This window comes from Sus scrofa, chromosome 8, assembly GCF_000003025.6.
Source record: "Sus scrofa isolate TJ Tabasco breed Duroc chromosome 8, Sscrofa11.1, whole genome shotgun sequence".
NCBI classification, from domain to species: Eukaryota; Metazoa; Chordata; class Mammalia; order Artiodactyla; family Suidae; genus Sus; species Sus scrofa.
The window spans coordinates 104,191,420-104,214,328 of record NC_010450.4 but is presented as its reverse complement, the minus strand read 5'-3'; the positions used below and the strand labels follow the sequence as shown (position 1 = coordinate 104,214,328).

The window sequence follows — 22,909 nt, the reverse complement described above, 5'->3', positions numbered from 1 at the left end:
CAGATTTGAGGCTGAGCTATACCTAGTGCCAGAGTTCAGATATTTGCTGGAACATGTCTCTAGATTGTCTGAACTCTATCTGAATGAAGAATTAGAAATCTCCTTGGAAAGACATTATTTTAAAGGGAAGAGAAATTTAGGTATGACAAAATTATCCCTATAACAAAATATTCACCATTGGAATTTCAATTTTGAGTACCAGCATCCTCGTGTGGCTCATGGGGGTGATTGAGGGATTGATTGTTGGGGGATGAGGGATGTGTTCTCTGTACCTCCCATTTGCACTTTTAAAAAATAAAGTCTTTTCAAGGTACTATGGTGCTGGATTATCGTGCTTTGTTGCTCTCTCAACTGAGGTCTAAAGAGTCAATGTGGTACAGCATCAAAGGAGCAGAGAGACTGATATTTATGTGTAGATAATCTTCCAATTCCTTCTTTTTCATGCTAGGTGACATCCTTCAATCAAATAAGACAACATTCAAAACCCTTAATCTGTGCAAAGCATGACAGACAGTCTCTTCCTTGAGAACAGTTACAGTCTCATGGAGGAGGCAGGCCTCAAAAATAAGTACCGATATTAATTATACATTACAAGAATGTGAGAGTTTCTGCAGGGGATCTAATCTAACTAGGGGCAGGTAAGGAGATTCTCTTAGAGTGAAATTTAAGTTGACAGCTGCAGGAAGAGTCCAGTTAATCAGGTCAATGGAGTATGGCGAAAGCATGACAAGTACAAAGAAGAGCACATGCAAGGACCCTCGGGGCTAGAATGAATCTACTGTATTCGAAACAGAGAAAGAAGCTAGCATAGCTGTTGCAAATAGATTGAAGAGGATAACAGAGGGAGATGAGGCTGCAGAGAGAGGCAGGGATCAGATCACAGAGGGCTCTGTCAGCCATAATAAGGGTTTTCATTTAATCCTAAGAGTAATGGGAAGCCATAAGGGGGTTTTAAGTAGGAAGTTATATGATTACAAATGACTATGGCTGTTTGTTGGTGAATGGATTACAAGGTTGTCAGATTGGATGTGGGCAGCCTATTGCAATAACCAAACCAAGAGACATATGACTTTTGAGTCATAGTTCTCAAAGTGTGGTCCATGGACCCCGAGGAGGTCCATGGGGCCTGAAAGGTTAAAATTATTTTCATAGTAATACTAAGATATTACTGGCCCTTTAAATTGTTTTGACATTTGCACTGATGGTACAAAAGCAATAGTGGGTAAACTTCTGGAAATTTAGCTCTAATTAAGGCTTTAGCCATTTAATTCTTCATCTTAACATATTCTCAATGAAAACTACAAGTTTTATTTAAGAATTTCCTTGATGAAGCAGAAACATTTACTGAATTTATTAAATCCCATCCCCAACTCATCCCCAAGTACACATCTTTTTAATATTATGTGACAAAATGGTGAAACATATTGCAGAAATAGTTCAGAGTTATTGCCAGCTTCCCATAGCAGAAGCTGTTTTTCTTTTTGTGGTAGCAGAGGTCACTTGCTCAGTGTAGCAGAGGGTAAAGAAAGACAGCATGTGAAAGTGGATGGTGTAAAAGAAGAGAGATAAAGACAATGTAGGCATATATAAATATATCTATGGGCATTTATGAGTCACTCTCCAAAGCTATTTAGCCTCCCAGTTCTGTCTGTTACGTAGTCATAGACAGGCTCTCAGGGTGACCCTGGAAAGTCGTTTTCTGTTGAGTACTAAAAATGATGTGCTAGAGTGGGATCATAATGGATCAGGAAAATGGATTGTGTTCTTCTCTTCCCAACTCCATATTCAGTAATGTCAGATTAGTAGACTGAAATCAAACATGGTCGTGGTATTTAGACCACATTAATTAAAAAACACTGCAAATGGGGCCTCCTTTTTTTTTAAGCCTGGAGAGCCAGTTGTTAAACATTTACCAGCACACCTCTGGTCCTTAGCCAGGTCTCTAAATTCTTTCTCCCTCTCATGTTCCCAAGGCAAATAAATCATTGGCTCTCTCCATTAATCCCCATTTATTTAATAATCTTTGGTGTAAAGGAGAATTCAAGATAATAAGTGGCACTGTTAAAATGGAAATATCTGGCATATAATATATGCTCAACAAATATGCTGAATGCTGATAACCAAAAAAAAAAGGGTGAAAAAAAAAGACTAGGAATATATATCTTAATTGCTATTGATATAATTTATTGTCTGTCTCCCCATATCATGTAGTTTGAATATAGTGCTTACATCATATTAGAGTTATTTGTTAAATATAAATGCCAAAAATCCATCCATTGAAACAAGCAATAAAGCCCCTGAGCTCTTTTATTTCCATTTTACTTTCATGAAAATATATTTACAGAAGAAACTAAAATCTTAATTTATTTTCTCAATGATATATGACGTATATTTCTAGTGTTAATAACCATTTAGGGAAAAAATAGGGACTTGAGACTTTAAGAGAGCCTCTGTTCAATCATGCTTTATGCTGCTTTGCAAGGCCAGCCTTCTCTAGTCAATAATTGAAACAAAAAAAAATGAGCTCACAAATAATCAATTCCCAGTCATTCAAGGATTAATGGGATAGTTTGTGGAGTTGCTTATCTCCATCTTTACTTTTCTTTATTCTCTTTTTGGCCTCTCACCACTAAATTTTTGCATTATTCATTAGAATCCCACTAGTGCATGACTGGGGAATAAAAGTATCTGAAATGCAAATCTTTCTTTTACGTCGGTTATCAGTTCTTCAGAAAGTGTTGTTGCAGGACAAGGAGGTCAAAACAACTAAATAAAACTTGTTTGTATTTATGGTTTTCAAATATCCACTTAACATAAAGTTGGATCATCGTTAACATTATATATTAAAGAGGGGCTAGAAACACTACTTAGTTTAAAAATCTCTAAGAATCTTATGTTTTGTCGACTCCAAGGGATCAAAATCTTAAAAAATTAGATAATAATCCTTATTCTTCTCAAAAAAGTTTTCATGTCTCAGAATTCTAAATGTTTTTCCACAGCAGGTACTTTGTAATGATGAGTGCATTTGAGCATGTTCCTTGGAAGATAAACAGTGGAAGATAAACAAAACGTTGGGCTTCAGTTATAGTAGAGCCTTCCAAAAGAAATAAAGTCACTAGTTAATCCTCATTGTACTGGAATTTGCTGGACTGTTAGCCAAATGAATATTTAGGAGATTGCTCTGCATTTCTGAGTATATATGCTCATATCTTGACACTCTGGTTTGAGGCAAGAGCAGGAAGAGGAACGTGGGATCACTCACCTCAATACAAAAGGTATTAAGGACTGTAGAGAAACAGTTCCTATTCAAGAATACTTGTGGGTGTTATGTGTGGGTGCGGTGGCAGGTGAAGGTAAAGGTAAGGCAAAGAGAGGGATTGTTAACTGTTGGTTAACATCACTGTTGACAATTAGAGCTAAGCAGCCGAAGTTGAAGAGGCTTTTCTTAATTATCTCCAAGGCTCCCATGATGAAGACCTCTGGCCTAGCTAAGGTTTCCAACAGTCTGACTGTGAAGGTTTTATTTATTTATTTATTGGCCATGCCTGTGGCAAGTGGAAATTCCAGGGCCAGGGATCAAACACACACCACGGTAGAAACCCAAGCTGCTGCATTGACAACACCAGATCCTTAACCCACTGCACCACAAGAAAACTCCCTGTGAAAGTTTTTATAATTGATGGTGAGGCCATCTTTCTAGTTTAAAAATTAAACTAAGCTTTGCTACAGCTCATTTTATTTTGGTTTTGTTTGTTTGTTTGTTTTGGTCTCTCCACCACGTGTGTATGGGTATATGTGTATGTATTTTTCAGCAGTATCTCAGGACATTGGAAAACACTTAGCCACATACAAATATATACAGTTACCATTAAATTTACCTTGCAGCATCTAAGAGTACAAAGACATATTGTTCTGGGCATAGAAGAGAAATCTAGTTCCTCAAACCCCTTCACAAACCCAGTTTTGATCATCAGACTGTAACAGAATCAATATCACTATGTCCCCTTATCTCTTGCTTCCATAGCAGCCACACTGCTGGCTGTAGTGGGACTAGAAAAAAAGCCTTTCTGCTTGCACTGGTTTGAAGGGCATAGAAAAATAGGAGCTGAAAGAAGCAAACCAAGACACAATTGATGCAATTATCAAGAGACTTATAAATGCTCTGTGGTTCCCAGGAGAACTGTTTCCTGTTCTGGTCAGGTCAGCTTCTGGGGGTGATTTCTCTTCCTGAGCCAATAAATAGTGACGGTCAGCCGCCTACTGTGGAGTAGGCATCAGGAAAAGAGGAGGAGAAATGGATTTTCTATACTGATATTAGTTATGGGCATTTTAATTTCACCTTTTAATCTATGTACTTGTCTTTGAACAAAATGCTATTTCAAATATTTAGTTCAAGGCACACATTGGTGCCAGACTGTAAGAAGGTACACCTTTTGACTTTTTACTCAGGCCCTTAGAAGTTGTTATTCTTTATTTCTGAAATTTCCCTTGAGTCTTTGACATGTTTCTATCGCTTTGATTGCTTTTTAGGTTCTTTTCTTACCAATAGTTCCAGGGTTTGATTTTGTGAATCAAATTCACATAGAGTCAACGGAGGTAAGACTTTTGAAAACTTACCTTAGAGCTGCTATTTTACCATGTTATTTTACCTGCATCAACCAACATCCTGTAATAGAGAGTTATTTCCCTTACCCTCATGAGACACAAAAATGTCTCAGAACATTTTTCAGAAAAATATGTGTATTAGAGATCAAAACTAACACCAGGCAGAATTATCCTTTGTGAAAACAAAAGGAGAGATAATGAAGTACAGTTTTTAGTGAAAAAAAAAAATAAGACCCCATATATGTAGTTAATGTCAGAATTTTCTGAATTCTGCAAACGGCTTTGCTGGAACTATATAATCACAAAAAGGAAAAAAAAATTGAATCACAGTAATTTTTTTTTTTTTACTTCCTAAAAGGGCTAGAATAAGACTACTAAAGGAGTCACCCCCAAATTGCAACAAATCAGAAATAATTCATCCTCAATCAACAAATAATTTTTAGTGTCTATCATGATAGTCAAAGTGCTAGGTCTAAAGCCTTTATGAAATACTTTTATTCTTATTAATCGAGATGAAGGATTTAAGCTTCTCCTCTCCAATGTGACCTATGAATAATTTTATTTGGAATTTAGTAGATATTTAATAATCATTCTAATTTCTCTAGTTACTTATAAAAGTTAATTACAGAAAGTGATTCCTAAAAATTTAGTTTGAATATTTCAAATCAGGAAGAAGTTAGCAACTGCGTCACTATTCCTACTGTTACCATAACCACATAATGAAGACCAACAAGGCTCAATCTATTTTGTCTGGCATCCCTAACATGCACCTTAAAGTAGGTTCCACCACCTGTACTTAAGCACCAGCTGACCAGTGAAGGCATACAACACACACTCCAACCCCACACCCAGTAATTACGGGACTTTGGATCCCATTCCTTTCCGATTAGACCTGTTTGTTACCCCCTTGGATCATTCTCTCATGGTGAGTCCTGCTCTAGGCTGTGGTTCTATTATGCATACTTAGTTTCCTCAGCTGGGATTCCTGTTCTTCTTAAGAACAATGGTTTGAACCCTCTATCTCCTTTCTGGATTTTGGCTACTTCTTGTTGAATTCTTAACATAGCTTTAACACGTTGGGTTCTGGTCCCCAAGCTTGGGTGTCTGGTCAGTGCCCTTGCAGCATCCATTCAAGCTATAATGTAGTTATATATTCAAAAGCGTAAGTTAAATATGATTGATAGTAGTCATGGTATATGTGTTTTTATATTTAAATAAAAACCATTTTTCTGACATATTTGTTTGTAACCTATATTTCTTTTTGTTAAATGCTCTATTTCCTTATCAGTAAAATATTGATAAAATTTATTTGAGATATAAATTTAGTTTTTTTTCTGCATTTTGACCAATCCAGAAAACTTTATTGAAGTCTGTAACTATTTATGATTAAATGATAAATGCTAATGTAAATAAAAGCACTTTAAATATTGTAAAGTGTTCTACAGGTACTTATGGTTACATTATCATTACATACCTGGCAGTCTCAAGAGATGCCAGTGTCTCAGCTGATTGCTAAATCTATACTCAAGTCATATTTCTGTAGGGGGTAGCTTTTTCGCTACCTAAAGTTTTGTTTATGAGTATTTCATTTAGAAAATTTTATAAATGCTCTACAAAGAACAGTATCAAAATGAATAAGAAAGAATGTCACTTTCAAATATGCTTACCTTGCTTTTCAGTTTTTCTAATGTGCTAAAAAACCTGATTAAATATGAAAGATTTGGGTGAGGATTTTTGTCCTTCCAGAATCCTCTTCCCTATACTCATATAAAAACAATTTCTTTTCAAATAACATTATATCTTGATGAGAACACAAGGTTAGCCAACTAAAGCAGTCACTTGCTAATTATTTTTAAGAGGAACATGTAATTTACTTAACAAAAGGAATCTGAGTTTTTCTACTTTTTTTTTTTTTTCTTTTTTTGCTTTTTAGGGCCATACCCGAAGCATATGGAGATTCCCAGACTCAGGGTTGAATTGGAGCTGTAGCCGCTGGCCTACGCCACAGCAACATCAGATCCAAGCCGCATCTGCGACCCACACCACAGCTCATGGCAATGCGGCAATGCCGGATCCTTAACCACTGAGCGAGGCCAGGGATCGAACCCGCGTCCTCATGGATGCTAGTCAGGTTCGTTAACCGCTGAGCCATGACAGGAACTGCATTTTTTTTTACATTTGAAAAGACAGAAAAGGTAGGTAAATGTGGGTTTGTGTGTAATTCATATTATTTCATGGGGAGAAATCTGAATGCTATTCAGTATGGGTCAACTGATTTCACTAAACATTTTGAAAATTATATAACTTTCTGATTTATTTAGGATATGTGAATCATATGACTGTCTGTAGAATTTAATTTATAGCCCAAGAGGGAATGTGTTCAATAAATTTAGTTTTTGTTCTAAATAGTATACTATCAAAAGAAAATAGTTCTCATTGGAAAAAAAATGTTCATAACTATGTATTTTTTAAACATAAGTGGATAAACATGCTGAAATCAAAGTCACATCAGAGAAACTGACCCAAAATAATTTGCTAGAGGGAAGTTCATGTATGCTCAAAACTCATGGAACTTTAGCTCTGGCTCAAGACTTTGTAAATAAATCTTGTACAGGATAGGAGACTGGAGGTTAGAGGCTATTTAGTATAAATAAGCAAAAACAGGGCTTGTATTTGACATACACTATTACAGAAGACTTTCCCCAAAGGTTTTCTTGTATTGGAATTCATAATACAAAGCCAAATATGTCCTTGGATGTCGAATGGATGTCATCAATTACATGACATTTTAAAACATGTATATTGAGGCTAGGAGCTAGAACTATTTGAAAAATCCTTATGGTGCTAGTCCTGGGGAGTTGCGTGCAATTTTAATTTCCAAATTTGGGATATCATTGGGCTTTATTAAGGGAAAAGATAACAGCCTACTCTCTGCCAAGTGGAATATAAGGTTTTTCATTTATAACTCTCAGTCTCTTTCAACAGCCAACAAGGTAGGCATTCTACCCTCAATTTACAGATGAAGACGCTGAGATTCAAGCTGTAAGAACCAACTTTGTGGGGAGTTCTCAAACTTCATTCATTCATTCATTTATTTATTTATCTTAAGCAAATAAACTCATGCTTCATTCATTGAGAGAGATATGTTTATCTATAACAGATTGAAAAGGAAATGGTGCGATTCCCACGTCTGCGGAAATTCCAGGAATGGCTGAGTATGTGATGGACCGTTGACCTAAGATGTCCCTTTCAAGAACAGGATGATGAAGCAGGAGTTTAGAATCTGAAGAAGAGAATCAGGGAAAGAGGAGAACATAGACTTATGCGTTTGGAAGAAACTACTGTATATATACACATAGATGTGTGTTTCACATCTCCATTTTGAATCTCAAGGTGCTGAGAAATACCACTTTCCTTCTCTATTCTTTATTCTTTTTCCATCTCTCTTGCCCAGTAGTTACTCCACACTTAGGAGCCAACCCACTTACTAGCTACTGTATACATACAGGTTCAGAAGACATGGAATAGTTGTAGGAACCAGAGAAAATACTATAAAAGCTCTCACTCCCCAGTGTCTTGACCCTTAGATTCCTATGGAGGAGAACCTGGGGTGGGGGTGGGGGTTAAATTCAATTCAGTTCAATTCAACTAAAAAGTAATCTTTCTCAAAAGATTACCTGTTATGCCTCTCTCTGTTCCTTTCTCCCTTCTTCAGGGTTAGCTTTAAAAACATGACATCAATTCCACTTTTGGAAATCTGTCCCCCTTCTAACTCCTGTGCATTTGAGAAAAAGATGAGATAGATGAGTGGCACATATTAAATCTCTTATTTCATTTGGTTTTTTTTTTGTTTGTTTGTTTGTTTTTTTTTGTCTTTTTGCTATTTCTTGGGGCGCTTCCGCGGCATATGGAGATTCCCAGGCTAGGGGTCGAATCGGAGCTGTAGCCACCGGCCTACGCCAGAGCCACAGCAACGCGGGATCCGAGCCGCGTCTGCAACCTACACCACAGCTCACGGCAACGCTGGATCGTTAACCCACTGAGCAAGGGCAGGGACCGAACCCGCAACCTCATGGTTCCTAGTCGGATTCGTTAACCACTGCGCCACGACGGGAAATCCTCATTTGGTTTTAAGGCTTAACTTATTTGAAGCTCTGACTCTGTTCTTTTGACTCCTTAGCCTGAGCAATCCATACCAACCTATAAACCAGTAGGAAAAAAAAAAAAAAAAAAAAAGAAGACAGAGCTGAGCCTGGCAAAGTATAATATGTAGAAAGAGTGATTTTTTTTTTTTTTAAATCTTTGACATAGCCTAATAGGAGTCATGTCTGTGTCCAGCTGGTTCAGTATTTTATTACCAACAGAAAATCTTAAGAGTATGACATCAAGTTTAAAATTTAGGTATATCCCAGCTAATTTTTAGTAACATATAATCATAGTAGTAGCATACACTTATAGAGCTAGAAAGGACTTTTGTTTTTCCATTTAGTCCAATGTCTTCAATTACTTTAGGGGGCAAAAACTCCTAATACATACCAAGTAAAGTATTAGGCTTTTTATGTACATGTTCTCTATACATATATTTTATATTCTCTCAAATTATTACAATAACCACCAGTGTAAAAATCATTACCTTAAATTTACAGTTGAAGACTCTGATATTCACAGGATTTAGGAAGATTTTAAGATTTTTAATAGGGAAGGGAGTAGATAGTTAAAGAATTTACTCCAATTGTACCACAAAAAAAATTTCAGGGCACAAAAGTGGACATGAGGAAATTGGCTGTGGCTTATGCATTATTCTCATGATGCCAGTTCTGGACTGGAGATGGTAGGGATGGAAAGGAGACAATAGGATCAATAGAAAGTCAGAGTATAGAACCATTGGGACTTGGTGATAGATCTATTGTGGGAGGTGAGAGGAAGGAAAGGAAGAGCTAAATTTTACGACTTCTGTTTAACTTGAATAACTGGCTGGATGGTGGAGACATCTGCAAAGATGAAAAGCCCTGTCAAGAAGATTTCTGAAGTAAGGATGAAGCAGGGAACAGAGAAGAGGTGCAAGGGTCAAGGAGATCAGGAACTGATGACATGATACAGGCAACGTTTTTCTGTCTTTTAAAGAAATATATTTTTCTGTTTCCATAATTTATTTATTAATTTATTTATTTCCTTTTGTCTTTTTTCTTTTTTTTGGTCTATTTAAGGCCTCACCTGCGGCATATGAAGGTTCCTAGGCTAGGGGTCTGATTGGAGCCACAGCTGCCGGCCTACACCAGAGCCACAGCAACGCCAGATCCAAGCTGTGTCTGCAATCTACACCACAGCTCCCCGCAACACCGGATCCTTAACCCATTGAGCGAAGCCAGGGATCAAACCCACAACCTCATTGTTCCTAGTCGGATTCATTTCCGCTGCGCCACGATGGAAACTCCTGTTTCCATAATTTATTATTTGTTAATTGAAGTATAGTTGATTTACAGTATTTCACAGGTATATCAAAATGGTTTGTGTGTGTGTGTGTGTATTCTTTTTCAAATTCTTTTCCATTATAGGTTATTACAAAATATTGAATATAGTTCTCTGTTACACAGTAGGCCCTTGTTGGTTATCTATTTTATATAGAGAGTAGTGTGTATTTGTTAATCCCTAATTTACCCCTCTCCCCCTATATCCTCTTTGGTGACTATAAGTTTGTTTTCTATTTCTGTTTTCTAAATAAGTTCATTTATATCATTTTTAAAGACTTTATCAAACAGTTTTTAAGATTGGAGGTCTGAGAATACATTTTCTTCCAATGCCCTCTGAACTTTTCCCTTCCCCTTATCCCTGGGGCAATCCAAAAGGCACTTGGGCCTTGGGTTTGAGAATGTAGATGTTAACTACATTTTCTAGTTAACTATAGGAGGTTGATATTTATCACCTCACTTGAGCTAAGACCTTACGATCCTCTTGAACTTAGCTAGATTTTAGGTAACTAGAATTACCTAATCTAGGTAGAAGAATTACCAGTGTAATAGGGATCTCATCTCGGCCTAAACTGGAATTTGAAATTTTGGTATGTGTTTGATGAAAAGGTACAGATAAAAGTTCAAAGAGGATATTTGGGTGAAGTAGTTTACACAGAAGGAAAGTATCTTCAAAGGGGAGGGTGTCTGGAGATAGAAATGGCAAGGGATATGAGTGGACGGGGGGTGTCTCTTTAATTAATGGGTCTCATAGACTCAGTCTGAACTCTAATGGAGACATGGGCTGCAAAATGAATCTGCAAATTGATAGGCACTGAGACCTATCATGTGGCTTGGGGCCAAGGTAATGAAGCAAAATATAGGTTAGGGAAGAATATCATTTTTCTCAGTAATTTAAATATTTTGCTTCACTGTCTTCTTGCTTGTATCACTTCTGAGAAGTTGGGTGTGATTCATTTCTTTGTTGCTTTACAAATAAGGTGTTTTTTCCCCCTCTGGCTTTTTTTAGGGATTTTTTTCTTTCATCTAGGGTTTTCCGTAATTTGAAAACGATATGCCAAGGTGTAGGGTTTTTGTTTCCTTTTGTTTGGAGGGGTTTTTGTTTGGGGTTTATCTTGCTTAGTATTCTCTGAGATTTTTGGATCTGTGGCTTGGCATATGACATTAATTTAGGGAAATTCCCAGTCATTATTATTTCAAATATTTTTTTTCCTTCCTTTCTTCTCCTTCTGGTATTCCCATTATGAATGTTACACTTTTTGTAGTTGTACTAAGTCCCTGGATATTCTGTTCTATTTTGTCCAGTCTTTGTTCTTTTTGTTTTGGTTTTTGAGGATTGCTCATCTGTTCTTTTAGGATGTCTACTTTATCCATTAGCGCCTTTAGAACATTACTCATAGGTGTCTTAAATTCCTGGTCTGATAATTACAACATTCAGCCATATCTGGTTCTGAGGCTAGTTCTAGCTCTTAGAATTGTGGTTTGTTTTGTTTTTTCCTGCCGTTTGGTATGCCCTGTAATTTTTCCTTTATGGCTGAACAAGATACACCGGTAAAAAGGAACTGCTATAAATAGACCTTTATTAATATGGTAGTGCGGTATGTGGGTAGGGGAAGAGTTCTCTAATCCCATGATTGAGTCTCAGTCTTTTAGTGAGCCAGCACCTGTGGACTGTGAAGGAACATCCTTTCACAATATCTAGGTATGACATAGACTTGTTCTGAGTTGAAAAAGGCTGTTTAGGTTTGAGGGTTTTGTTTTGGGAGCACCAAGATAGGATTCAGCACCCGGAGTAGGGAGCCAGTATCAAGTACAACTCTCAAGTGGCTCTGCTAGCCAAGACCTCACCAAGTGATGCTAAGCAGAAAAATCTGGGAGGAGTGCTCTCCAACCCTGTGCTATATACATTTGGGGACTATGGAAATGGGTGAATAAGACCCTTTAATACAAGTGGAGGGCCATGAGATCTGAGCTACTGCTATTATTGTGGTTTTGTTTGTAAGCACAGAGTGGTGAGGCCTGGGAGAAATGTAGACTACAGGAGAAAAGCAGTTCCTATGCTGATGTAACTGGTGGAACTTTTTAAAAAAGATCTATGCCCATACCCCACTTGGAGCATTTTTGTTTTAGAAAGCCTAGGGTAGCATCTTGGCAACTGTGTTATGAAAAAAGCTCTGTGAGTAATTCTGATGGTTATGCCTAGTTAGAAACTACCGTCTTAAATTTATTAGAGTTGAGTCATTTGATGCTAGTTAAATAGCTAGCAAGAGAAAGAATTTAGGTTTTTGGAATTATTTCCCTTTTAGACTGCATTGTTTTATATTCTTATCCCTTTCTCCCCAGATTTCCACCTCTCATTGAAACAACTTCTTTTCCCAAATATTGGTTTTCTTAATTCCTCACTGAAGACTTCTTTAAAACAGAATTATTGGGAGGTCCAGCCGGTCCAGGACTCTTAGAGTCTCCATACTTGGACTCTGATCAAAAGAAAAATTAAGAATGTAAACATCCTTTTTCTTCCTTAGAAGAAAATGGCTCACAATTTTATTATCAGTTCAATGTTAAACAATTGTGTGAATATTTTTCTTGAAACATCCTCTCTCTTCCACTGCTATTTCCACAGCTCACTCTAATGTTATTTTTGCTTAAAAGTTATCAATGGAATTTAGACATCAAAGTATCTTCATTTCTCCATTCTGTCTCCACAGGCTCTAGAGTTGTAAGCCACAAAAATGATCCCTCACCATACATAATTTCATTCATTTCTGTGCAAGCTGGAGGAGAATGCTTTTCTTTTGTAGAATCCATAGTATGTAAAATAAACTAAGTTAGTGACTTAATTCCTGGTTAATGAATTCTTAATTTCATCCATAATTTTCAATCCAACAGAACTGTTGTCTTTTTGAAATAAAGCTAAAATATAATAACTCTGTAGCATTTTTCAGTGCAAAATTTCAAATGCCCATCCTATTAACTGAGACAATGGAATTAAAGAAGGAAAAATAGATGAAGCTCCAATTTGAAAGAGCCATAATTCAGCAGACTTTCTGTATTACTTCTCAGAGGAAGAAGCCTGAGTTTGTAAAGAGAGAAAGGATGCATTAAATTCTGGGGGAAAAAAAAGGAGGGTCTTTAGTCTTGGGAATGTAATAACCTGTGGTCAGCTGAGTGCCCTGAGGCAAACTGACCCAGTCAGCTGCCAGGAAAGTGACACCACTGCTCTGCTGTAGGGGAAAGATATTCTAATAAAATAGGTTTCACCATCAGGGAGCTTTTGATATCATGAGAAAAGGAAGTGCTGTTCCTTTCAATTGAGAAACTGTAGAATGTATCACCCATCTTTTTTTTGAAATGCTCTTTTTATTAGCCTTGTGATAATTTTTTTTGCGATAAATTGAGTATACAAATTAGATGTGCTTAATAATCATCTACTATCTAATGTTGGTAGATGACATTTATCTCTCCATTTAAAATGTTTTAAATATATATATATTAGAATTTAATGTTTCTTATATATAAGATGAAACAGAAACAAACTCTTGCATTTTTTTCATCAACGTATTCAGTTGATTTGGATTTGCTATTTCTAAGGTGAAAAGAAACTTTTTTCCCTCAAAAGTTGTGTCCCTTATTGGATGACTTTAGACAACTGATTTGCCTTATCCAAATCTCAATATTTTACATGAACATTAGGAAAAATGTGAGTAACTACCTATTATTATTATAGAATGCATTTTTCAGTTTAAAAAATTACTCAAACATATTCTTTGGAACTATTGCATTATAAAAGCTAAAAGACATAAGATTAAATGAATATTGCTGTTTGAGGGAGTTCCTGTTGTGGCTCAGCTGTAACAAACCTGACTAGTATCCATGAGGACAGGGGTTAGATCCCTGGTCTCATTCAGTGGGTTAAGCATCTAGCGCTGCCATGAGCTGTGGTGTAGGTTGCAGATGCAGCTCAGATCCTGCAGCTCGGATCGGCTGTGGCGTGGGCCCGTGGGTAAGCTCTGATCTGACCCCTGGCCTGGGAACTTCCATACGCCGAAGGTGTGGCCCTAAAAAAAAAAAAAAAAAAAAGATAAAAAAAATTAATTTTGCTGTTTGAATGAACTCATTTAACAACAGTTGCAAGATGCAACCTGTGGAATTTTATGGGCCAAATTAGGGTTAGGCATACACATTCTATTCTGAAGTCTCTTGTATTTTCATATTATTCAGAATATGTAGCAGGATCAATGAATATGTCCTTGAAAAAACTAGAGAAAAGGAATGCTTTCCTATTTCTCAATGTTTATTAATTTAAAATTCAAATTTTATTTACATTTTTCAGTAGAGGGATCATGTGGTTTAATACATAAGGTAGCATATGAATAGAGGCAATGCCAAAAAAGAGGCTTGAGGGACCACCTTTTATTTTATTTTTTTTTTTAATTTTTTGTCTTTGTCCTTTTTTTTGCCGTTTCTAGGGCATATGGAGGTTCCCAGGCTAGAGGTCTAATCGGACCTATAGCTGCTGGCCTACACCAGAGCCACAGCAATGAGGGATCTGAGCCACATCTGCAACCTACACCACAGCTCACGGCAATGCCGGATCCTTAACCCACTGAGCAAGGCCAGGGATTGACCCGCAACCTCATGGTTCCCACTTGGAATCGTTAACCACTGAGCCACAACAGGAACTCCGAGGGACCATCTTTTAGTGCCCTATTTCTCCAGTTACCTCCACAAATTTATTAATGTTTTTATCAGCTAGACAACTGCTATTTTTTTAAAAATTTATTTTATTGAAACCAGTTGATTTACAATGTTGTTAATTTCTCCTGTACAGCAAAATGATTCAGATATATAAGTATATACATATATACACAAATTTTTATGTAGATATACATACACATATTTTTTTGTATTCTTTTAATAACAGGATATTGAATATAGTTCCTGTGCTATATAGTAGGACCTTGTTTTCTCCATTCTATATATAATTGTTTGTATCTGCTAATCTCAAACTTCCAATCCATCCCTCCCCAACTCCCTCTCCACCTTGGCAACCACAAGTTTGGGCTCTGTCTAGGTCTGTTTCTATTTCACAGATAGGTGTATCTGTGGCATAATTTAGATTCCATATATAAGCGATATCATATGGCATTTGTCTTTCTCTTTCTGACTTACTTCACTTAGTATCATAACATCTAGGTCCATGCATGTTGCTGCAAATGGCATTATTATTCCACTGTATATATGTACCACATTTTCTTTATCCATTTGTCTGTCAATGAACATTTAGGTGGTTTCCATATTTTGGCTATTGTGAACAGTGATACTATGAACACAGTGGAGAAGGAGAATGTATCTTTATTATAGTTTTGTTCAGATATAAGCCCAGGAACGGCATTGCTGTATAACATGGCAACTCTATTTTTAGTGTTTTGAGGAACCTCTGGATTGTTTTCCATAGTGGCTTCATCAATTTACATTCCCTCCAACAGCTTAGGAGGGTTCCTTTTTCTCCACACCCTCTACAGCGTTTGTTTGTAGATTTTCTATTTATTTAATTTTTTAAATTTTTCTTTTTTGGGGCCTCACCTGTAGCATATGGAAGTTTCCAGTCTAGGGGTTGAATTGGAGTTACAACTGAGGCCTATTCCACAGCAACAGCAATACCACATTCAAGTCTCATCTGCGACCTACACCACTGCTTGCAACAATGCTGGATCCTTAACCCACTGAGCAAGGCCAGGGATCAAACCACCTTCCTCATGGATATCAGTCAGGTTCTGAATCCACTGAGCCCCAATAAGAAATTCTATTTGTAGACTTTAATGATGGCAATTGTGAGGTGATACCTCATTGTAGTTTTTATTTGCATTTCACTAATAATTAGCAATATTGAGCATCTTTTAATGTTCCTGTTAGCCAGCTGTATGTCTTTGGAGAAATGTCTATTTAGGTCTTCTGCCCGTTTTTCAATTAGATGGTTTTTTGGATACTGAGTTGTTTGAGCTGTTTGTGTATTTTGGAAATTAAGCCCTAGTCAGTCACATCATCTTCTAGTCCATAGGTTGTCTTTTTCTTTATGGTTTTCCTTTGCTGTACAAAAGCTTGAAGTCTGATTAGGTCTCATTTATTTATTTTTGTTTTTTATTTCTATTGCCTTGGAAGATTGACCTAAGAAGGCACTGGTATAATTTATGTTTGAGAATGTTTTGCCTATGTTATCTTCCAGGAGTTTTGTGGTGTCATGTCATATATATAAGTTTAAAGCCATTTTGAGTTTATTTTTGTTCATGGTGTGGGTGTGGGTTCTAACTTCATTGATTTATATGTGGCTGTACAACTTTTCCAGTACAACTTGCTGAAGAGACTGTCTTTTCTCCATTGAATCTTCTTGCCTCCTTTGTCAAAGATTAACTGACCATAGGTGTGTGAATTTATTTCTGGGCTCTCTATTTTGTTCTATTTATCCATATGTGTGTTTTTGTGCCAATACCATGCCATTTGATTACTGTAGCTTTGTAGTATTGTCTGAAGTCTGGGAGGGTTATGACTCTTGCTTTGTTCTCTTTCCTCAGGAGTTCTGGCAGTTATGGGTCTTTTATGGTTCTGTATAAATTTTAGGACTATTTGTCCTAGTTCTGTGAAAAATATCATGGGTAATTTGATAGAGATTGCATTGAATCTGTAGATTGCTTTGGGCAGTATGGCCATTTTAACAGTATTAATTCTTCCAATCCAAGAGCATGGTCTATCTTTCCACTTCCTTTATTAATTTTTTATAGTTCCTAGCATGTTGAGTCTTTCATCTCCTTAGTCAGGTTTACTTATAAGTATTTTATTTTATTTTTTTATGTGATTTTAAGGGTTTTTTTTCAATTCCCTTCCTGATATTTCATTGGTAGCATAAAGAAATTCAAACGATTTCTGTATGTTAATCTTGTATCCTGCTACCTTGTTGAATTTATCAGTTCTAGGAACTTTTGTGTGGAGTCTTAAGGGTTTTCTATATATATATATATATATATTATCATATCTATATACAGTGACAATTTTACCTCTTGCCTTCTAATTTGGATAAGTTTTATTTCTTCTTGTCTGATTGTTGTGGCTAGGACTTCTAATACTATTCTGAATAGAAGTAGTGAGAATGGGCATACTTGGACAACTGCCATTCTCTTAATCATATGAAAATCATCTTTTGAAAAGGTTTTTATCTTCATTGATCTATTATTTGTAATTTAGGTAAAAACAAATGAGACAAATTTTCCCCACCCCATTTCCTGCTGCCCTTCAATCCCTTCATGTGAACATTCTGACTCCAGCAGATGTATAAGTTAATACAGAAACATAAATTTGAGTGTTCACTGTCCTAGAACAGTGCCAGTATCCCATAAAGACCCAAACTGTCATGCAAATAAAGTCCTTACTAAAGGAAAAGAGACAAAGATGATGTTCTGGAGAACAGAAAGACTCTAAATGGTTATATAGCATATACTTCACGGATGATTGGGATGACATTTAAACAGCTTTTATTATATCATTTTTATACAGGTGTGTTTCATAAGAAAGGCATACTGAAAAATAAGGAAATGATAGGGACTGTCTGTAGATTTCTTTTTAATTTTTAAATTGACTTGGGCTTAATTTTTGAGGATTTCTATCTATAGCCTATTTCTACACATCTATATCCCCCATACATAGGAATTACAGGAAAGGAGGAGCACATTTTATGATTTCATAGATAGGAATAATTAAGTAGATATCTGCCTGGAGAAATACTTACTATAATGTTTAAAATGTTCTTTTATAGTTATTTCACAAGAACCCCAAGATACCTCTGTTTCTGTGAACTAAAAGGGGAGGTAAGGGCTGTAGCTGATTTTGAGCCTGATGTATGTATAAAATAAAGGGAAAATTGAGGTTGAAATGCCAGTCTAAGTTTTCCCTTGAGGTAATGCTTTAGTTTCTGTTTCATCAAAAGCATATCAAGAAGTCATGACGTGTAAAACATTGTAGTTTGGGAATGGATAGGAAGAGGAATTAGACATGGCCTCTGCTTTCAAAGATTTTAATTTGCTGAGGGTGACAGGTTGGAAGGAGTCCACAACAAATTTAGGGTGTGAGCGAGATGGAGGCTGTGGGGGAAATGCTGAGGGTGAGCTGAGAAGAAAAGGTTGCAGTCCTTTTCTGTGTGTTGTTGGGGATTTTTTTAGTTGCCACCTCACAAAGTGACTAATGTTACATAACCTAGGTTGGAAGGGGGTCTTGTAAATATATATCGCTTGCATCTAGAATCTGGATTGCATTTATTAACCCACCCATAGTCTCTAGTATTTTAATAACATCTATAATCTCAGTGATTCTTAAACTTTGGAACAGTGTGTATCCCTTAGAAAACATGAATAAACTTTTATTCTTTCCCAAGGGGAAGAAGGGAAGGAGGAAGCACACGAACGATTTCTGGGATTTCTTTCTAAAGTACACCTCATCACTTAAACTCTCTGTGTCTGTTTCAGGCTATAAAAAGGAAATGACACGATTACTTCACAAAGTAGTTGAGAGAATTAAATAAGGTAATCATATAAAGTACTTCGCACCAATCCCAGGGCAGATAGTCAATAAATGGCACGCATGATTTTATTCTTTTTTTCTTCCTTTTTCTGGGAGGCTGTGTTTATTCCTTCACTGTGACTGATTAGACAGTAACAAGGCTGGAGTATCAAATAAGGACTATTCACCAAGGAAGGTGGAAGAGATAAAGGGGACAGATGAGTTTCATGTCCAGATATAAAATATGATAGAGTAAGGAAATCTAGGAACTTCACAGGAAGTTATCTGTGGGACTGTCTAGGAGAATACTGTAAAGGAACCATGAAGATGATGCTCCAGATGTAAATATTTTGTGAACCTACTCTAATAGTAATACTAATAGTATTAATTTCAATAACAACAACAAATGTACACTTATGGAGCACTTACTATGTCTCAGGCATGGTGCTTAACTTAGGTTACACAGATACTTCATTTAATCCTCACAACAGTATGAAATAATACAGCCCATAATTCCTCATCTGAAATTCTAAAGGTTAAAAAAAACTCTAAAAACTAAAATTTTGAAATAATTGATTCGATTATCAAATAATTCATTGATAATATCAATGATTGATTCAATAATCAAATCAATTGACATGAGGCTATTCTTTAGTTTTATTTATCCCATTAAAAGTGAATATTTGTACAATTTGCCATAGAAGTTTTAATATTTGGTTATAGAGTGTTTATCAGACCCTACTAGGGTAATGGTCCATACTTCCCTTCTTAAGAAATATCTCCAGATTCCAAACTTTACTTGGCCTCCAGGATTTCAGATAAGGTAGGTTGGACCTTTGAAAAGAGCTAACATTTATTGAGAACTTGCTATGTGCTAAGTTTGGGTTCAAGTCTCTACTTATGTTAATGGATTTGCCCTTACAATAATCCTCAGAGGCAGATACATTTACCATCTTTCCTGCTTTATAGGTGAGGCAACTCAAGGACAGAGAGGTCAAGCAATCCAAGAGTAACAGCTAGTAACTCAGAGATACAGAATTTGAACTAAGGCAGTATGGATATGGGAAACTTCTGCTTAATTGCTACATATACCGCTTAATTTATATTATTACAATTGTTCTCATTCTACAGATAAAAATTCTGAAAATTAAAGCTTAAGTAATTTTATCCAGGACAAAGTGTCTATGTGATCCTAGGCAAGTTACTTAACTTGTCTGTGCCTCAGCTTTCCTTTCTGCAAAATAGAGGTAAAGATAATACATACCACATGGGTTTGTAACGGGGATTAAGTGAGGTTAAATCACTTAAACAAGTTCCTGAGATACCTTATGCAATCAGTACATTTTAGCTCTTACTATTATTACAACTAGGCCATGTGGAGGCTAAAAAGGAGGAAGAGGATATGATAAAGTCCTCATGCAAAGATTTACTACAGAAGATGTAAAAGGGGTAATACTTTCTCAGGTATTAAATCAGTGTTTTATTTTTTGTTCCTTAGTCCCTAGGCTGCTCTATCTGTTGAATCAATGGCATCTACTGCTTCAGAGAGTAGGTACAGAACAGAGAAGTCTTTTATTCAGCTTTCAGTCTACTAGCTGACATTTTTTTAATCCATTGCAAGACTTTAATCATGAAACCACGCTTTGCTAAAGAACAAGAGTGTTTTATAAATACCAAAAGCTTCTCTTTAAAAGAGAAGCCTGGGCTTGGTTAACTCAATTCCTATTGTATTTTATTTATAAGAAGCCATTGCATAAAAAGAATAGGGACTGTATTGCAAGGAAAGTGTCCCTATAACAGGATAGGGAGTTCCTTTTGACCAAGAACAGGATTTGATAACTAGGGAAAGAGAAGTCAAAGAGTATATCACAGTTATAAGTGACATACTCACCTACTTGGGTGCTACTGCCCTGGAGAGAGGCAAGACAGAATGCTGTGACCTCCTTAACAAACCCTGCATTTGGCCTTGTGTTGGTGCTATGTAGTCTCTGGGAATAAAAGCAATGCCTGAGGCAATGTTTCAAGGCTGCCTCAAAGAATTTTGCATATTGTGGAATGATGAGGAAAATTCAGTGATGGCTCTTGGGTCTTCTACAAAGTTAATGGATTGGAGACAATCAGTAAAACAAAAAAGAATCACTTTAGGGACCTTAGGATGAGGGAATATGATAAAACCCAGAAGCCTCAATGACAAATGACACCACGGAAAAAGACCAGACGAATCATACATCAGCAGGCATTGGTGTGGGCTATTCAGTGATAAGAGGGGAAAGGAAAATTCCAGAAGACAGCATGCAGACCAGAGGTTTCTCCTTATACCACCTGGACCCACAAACCAGTTGTAGAGGAAAGAGATTTACAGAAGTCTCCATAAGAGGTTCCCCCACCCCAAATTTAAAATATAAGAAGCTCAGTTTTATTTGTCCAATTTTATTTTATCTTTTCCTGCTTATAGAAGGAATTAGACTTCAGAGGATGTGTGAGATTAAATAATAAAAGTAGCTACCTTTTTCTTTCTTTTTTTTTTTTTTTTGGTCTTTTTATTTATTTATTGCTTTTTTTTAGGGCTATACCCACGGCGTATGGAGGTTCCCAGGCTAGGAGTCCAATTGGAGCTGTAGCCGCCAGCCTACACCACAGCCACAGCAACTTGAGTTCGAAGCGTTGTCTGTGACCTACACCACAGCTTACGGCAATGCCGGATCCTTAACCCACTGAGTGATGCCAGGGATCAAACCTGAGTTCTCATGGATACTAGTCAGGTTCCTTAACCACTGAGCCACAACGGGAACTCCAAGTAGCTACCTTTTTCTTAAAACAGCCCAACGTATGTTTTAATTCTATTATATTTCAAAGGTACTAAATCTCAGAATTTTCTAAAACAAACTGCATTTGAAGTTAGGTCAGAATTTGGCCATGAGAGATAACGAGGATATGTAACTACCCTCCATTCAAAAGCAACCAGAAAACTGGACAAATTTTAGTAAATATTTTAAGAAACTTGATGGTAGGTATCAGAGGACAGTAGTCCCGAATGAAAGTGAAACAAATAAGCTAGGCTTATCTGTTTGCCCCAGGCTTTCTGCCTGGAAGTAATTTCCACTGAAGTACAGAAAAGGAGGGGGAATAACAAACAAAACTTGGATATGTCAATGAGTTGAAGAGACAGAAATTACTATTTGGAGAAGCCAAGGCAACTAGAATTTGTGGAAGAGACTACCTAAGAGGAAGGAGCTATACAGAAGTGCTCCAGATAGCTTCACAGGAGTCCCACTGAATCTTTGGTTAAATATCAAGCTACAAACATATCATTGGAGATGATCAGTATCAGAGGAAATAACAATTACCAGGAAGCTGTAGCTGTAAACATTTCTGGATCTCATAAAGGTTTGAGAATCATTCAAGTTCCCATAATCCAAAGTAAAGAGACCTTCATGAATATATGATGCATTTCGTAGAAACCTCAGAAGAGCCTCATCTTAGAAGTGAGGCTAAACCAGCACTACAGGTAAGCCGGATTCATCCCAACAAATACAGCAAAATGCAGCACTCAAAACCATGATTCCAGCATCTAAATAAAAGCACTGCATTTTTGAAGAAGCAGAAAAACGACGTGGTAAAAGAAGGAAGTATCCCAGGGTGTTTCTTTTCCAGCTCTCAAAATAATTTTCTTTCCTGAATGTGCAGAAAAAGTACTTTCTGTGTTGCCGCCCAGCCTTCTCCCTACACCTCTGGCACCAAACAGCAAGGCTGGCTGTGCTGGAGCCTCCATCATCTTCCCCTCCCTCAGCGGCCGGCCTGCTCTGCTCCCTGACCACTGTTCTCTCCGGTCATGGAAGGTCGGGGGAATCACATTCTCTAGCCTTTTCCCCCTCCCAAGGAAAGAAAGTGTCCCACTTCTCCTTGGCCCTTAAGCCTAGCTGCGTTTCCATGAGCCACAGATAGGTGGACTGAGGGTTAAAGGGAAGAAGCTTGGCAGGGAGGCACGCATGTACTTTGAAAATCGTTCCTTCTGTGGACGCCCCCCCCCCCCCCCACACACCCACATACAGGAAGGCTCTAATCTCTACATCCCGGAAAGGTCAAGAAGGGGTTTGACTCAAGCTCTCCAACAAGCTGTCCTGGTCAATGGGTAGAAAGGGCTTGGGGGTGGGGGTGGGCTTCTGGCTCGGGGATGACACTCACCTGTGCGGAACCAGGCTCCGGTCCATCAGGTCGTGACGGGATCAGACTAGCGCAAACCAGTTCTGGGGAGCAGACCGCGCGTGCGCAAGGGAGAGGCTCTCAGT

At 37.2% G+C, this 22,909-nt stretch overlaps 1 long non-coding RNA gene across 1 annotated transcript; it reads right to left on the bottom strand.

Moving 5' to 3' along the window:
* Positions 7,735–22,874, bottom strand: LOC110262165. Its single transcript, XR_002346820.1, has 3 exons — positions 22,806–22,874; positions 8,283–8,380; positions 7,735–7,888 (listed from the first exon to the last, which is right to left on the bottom strand). It is a non-coding gene; the product is annotated as an uncharacterized LOC110262165 (long non-coding RNA).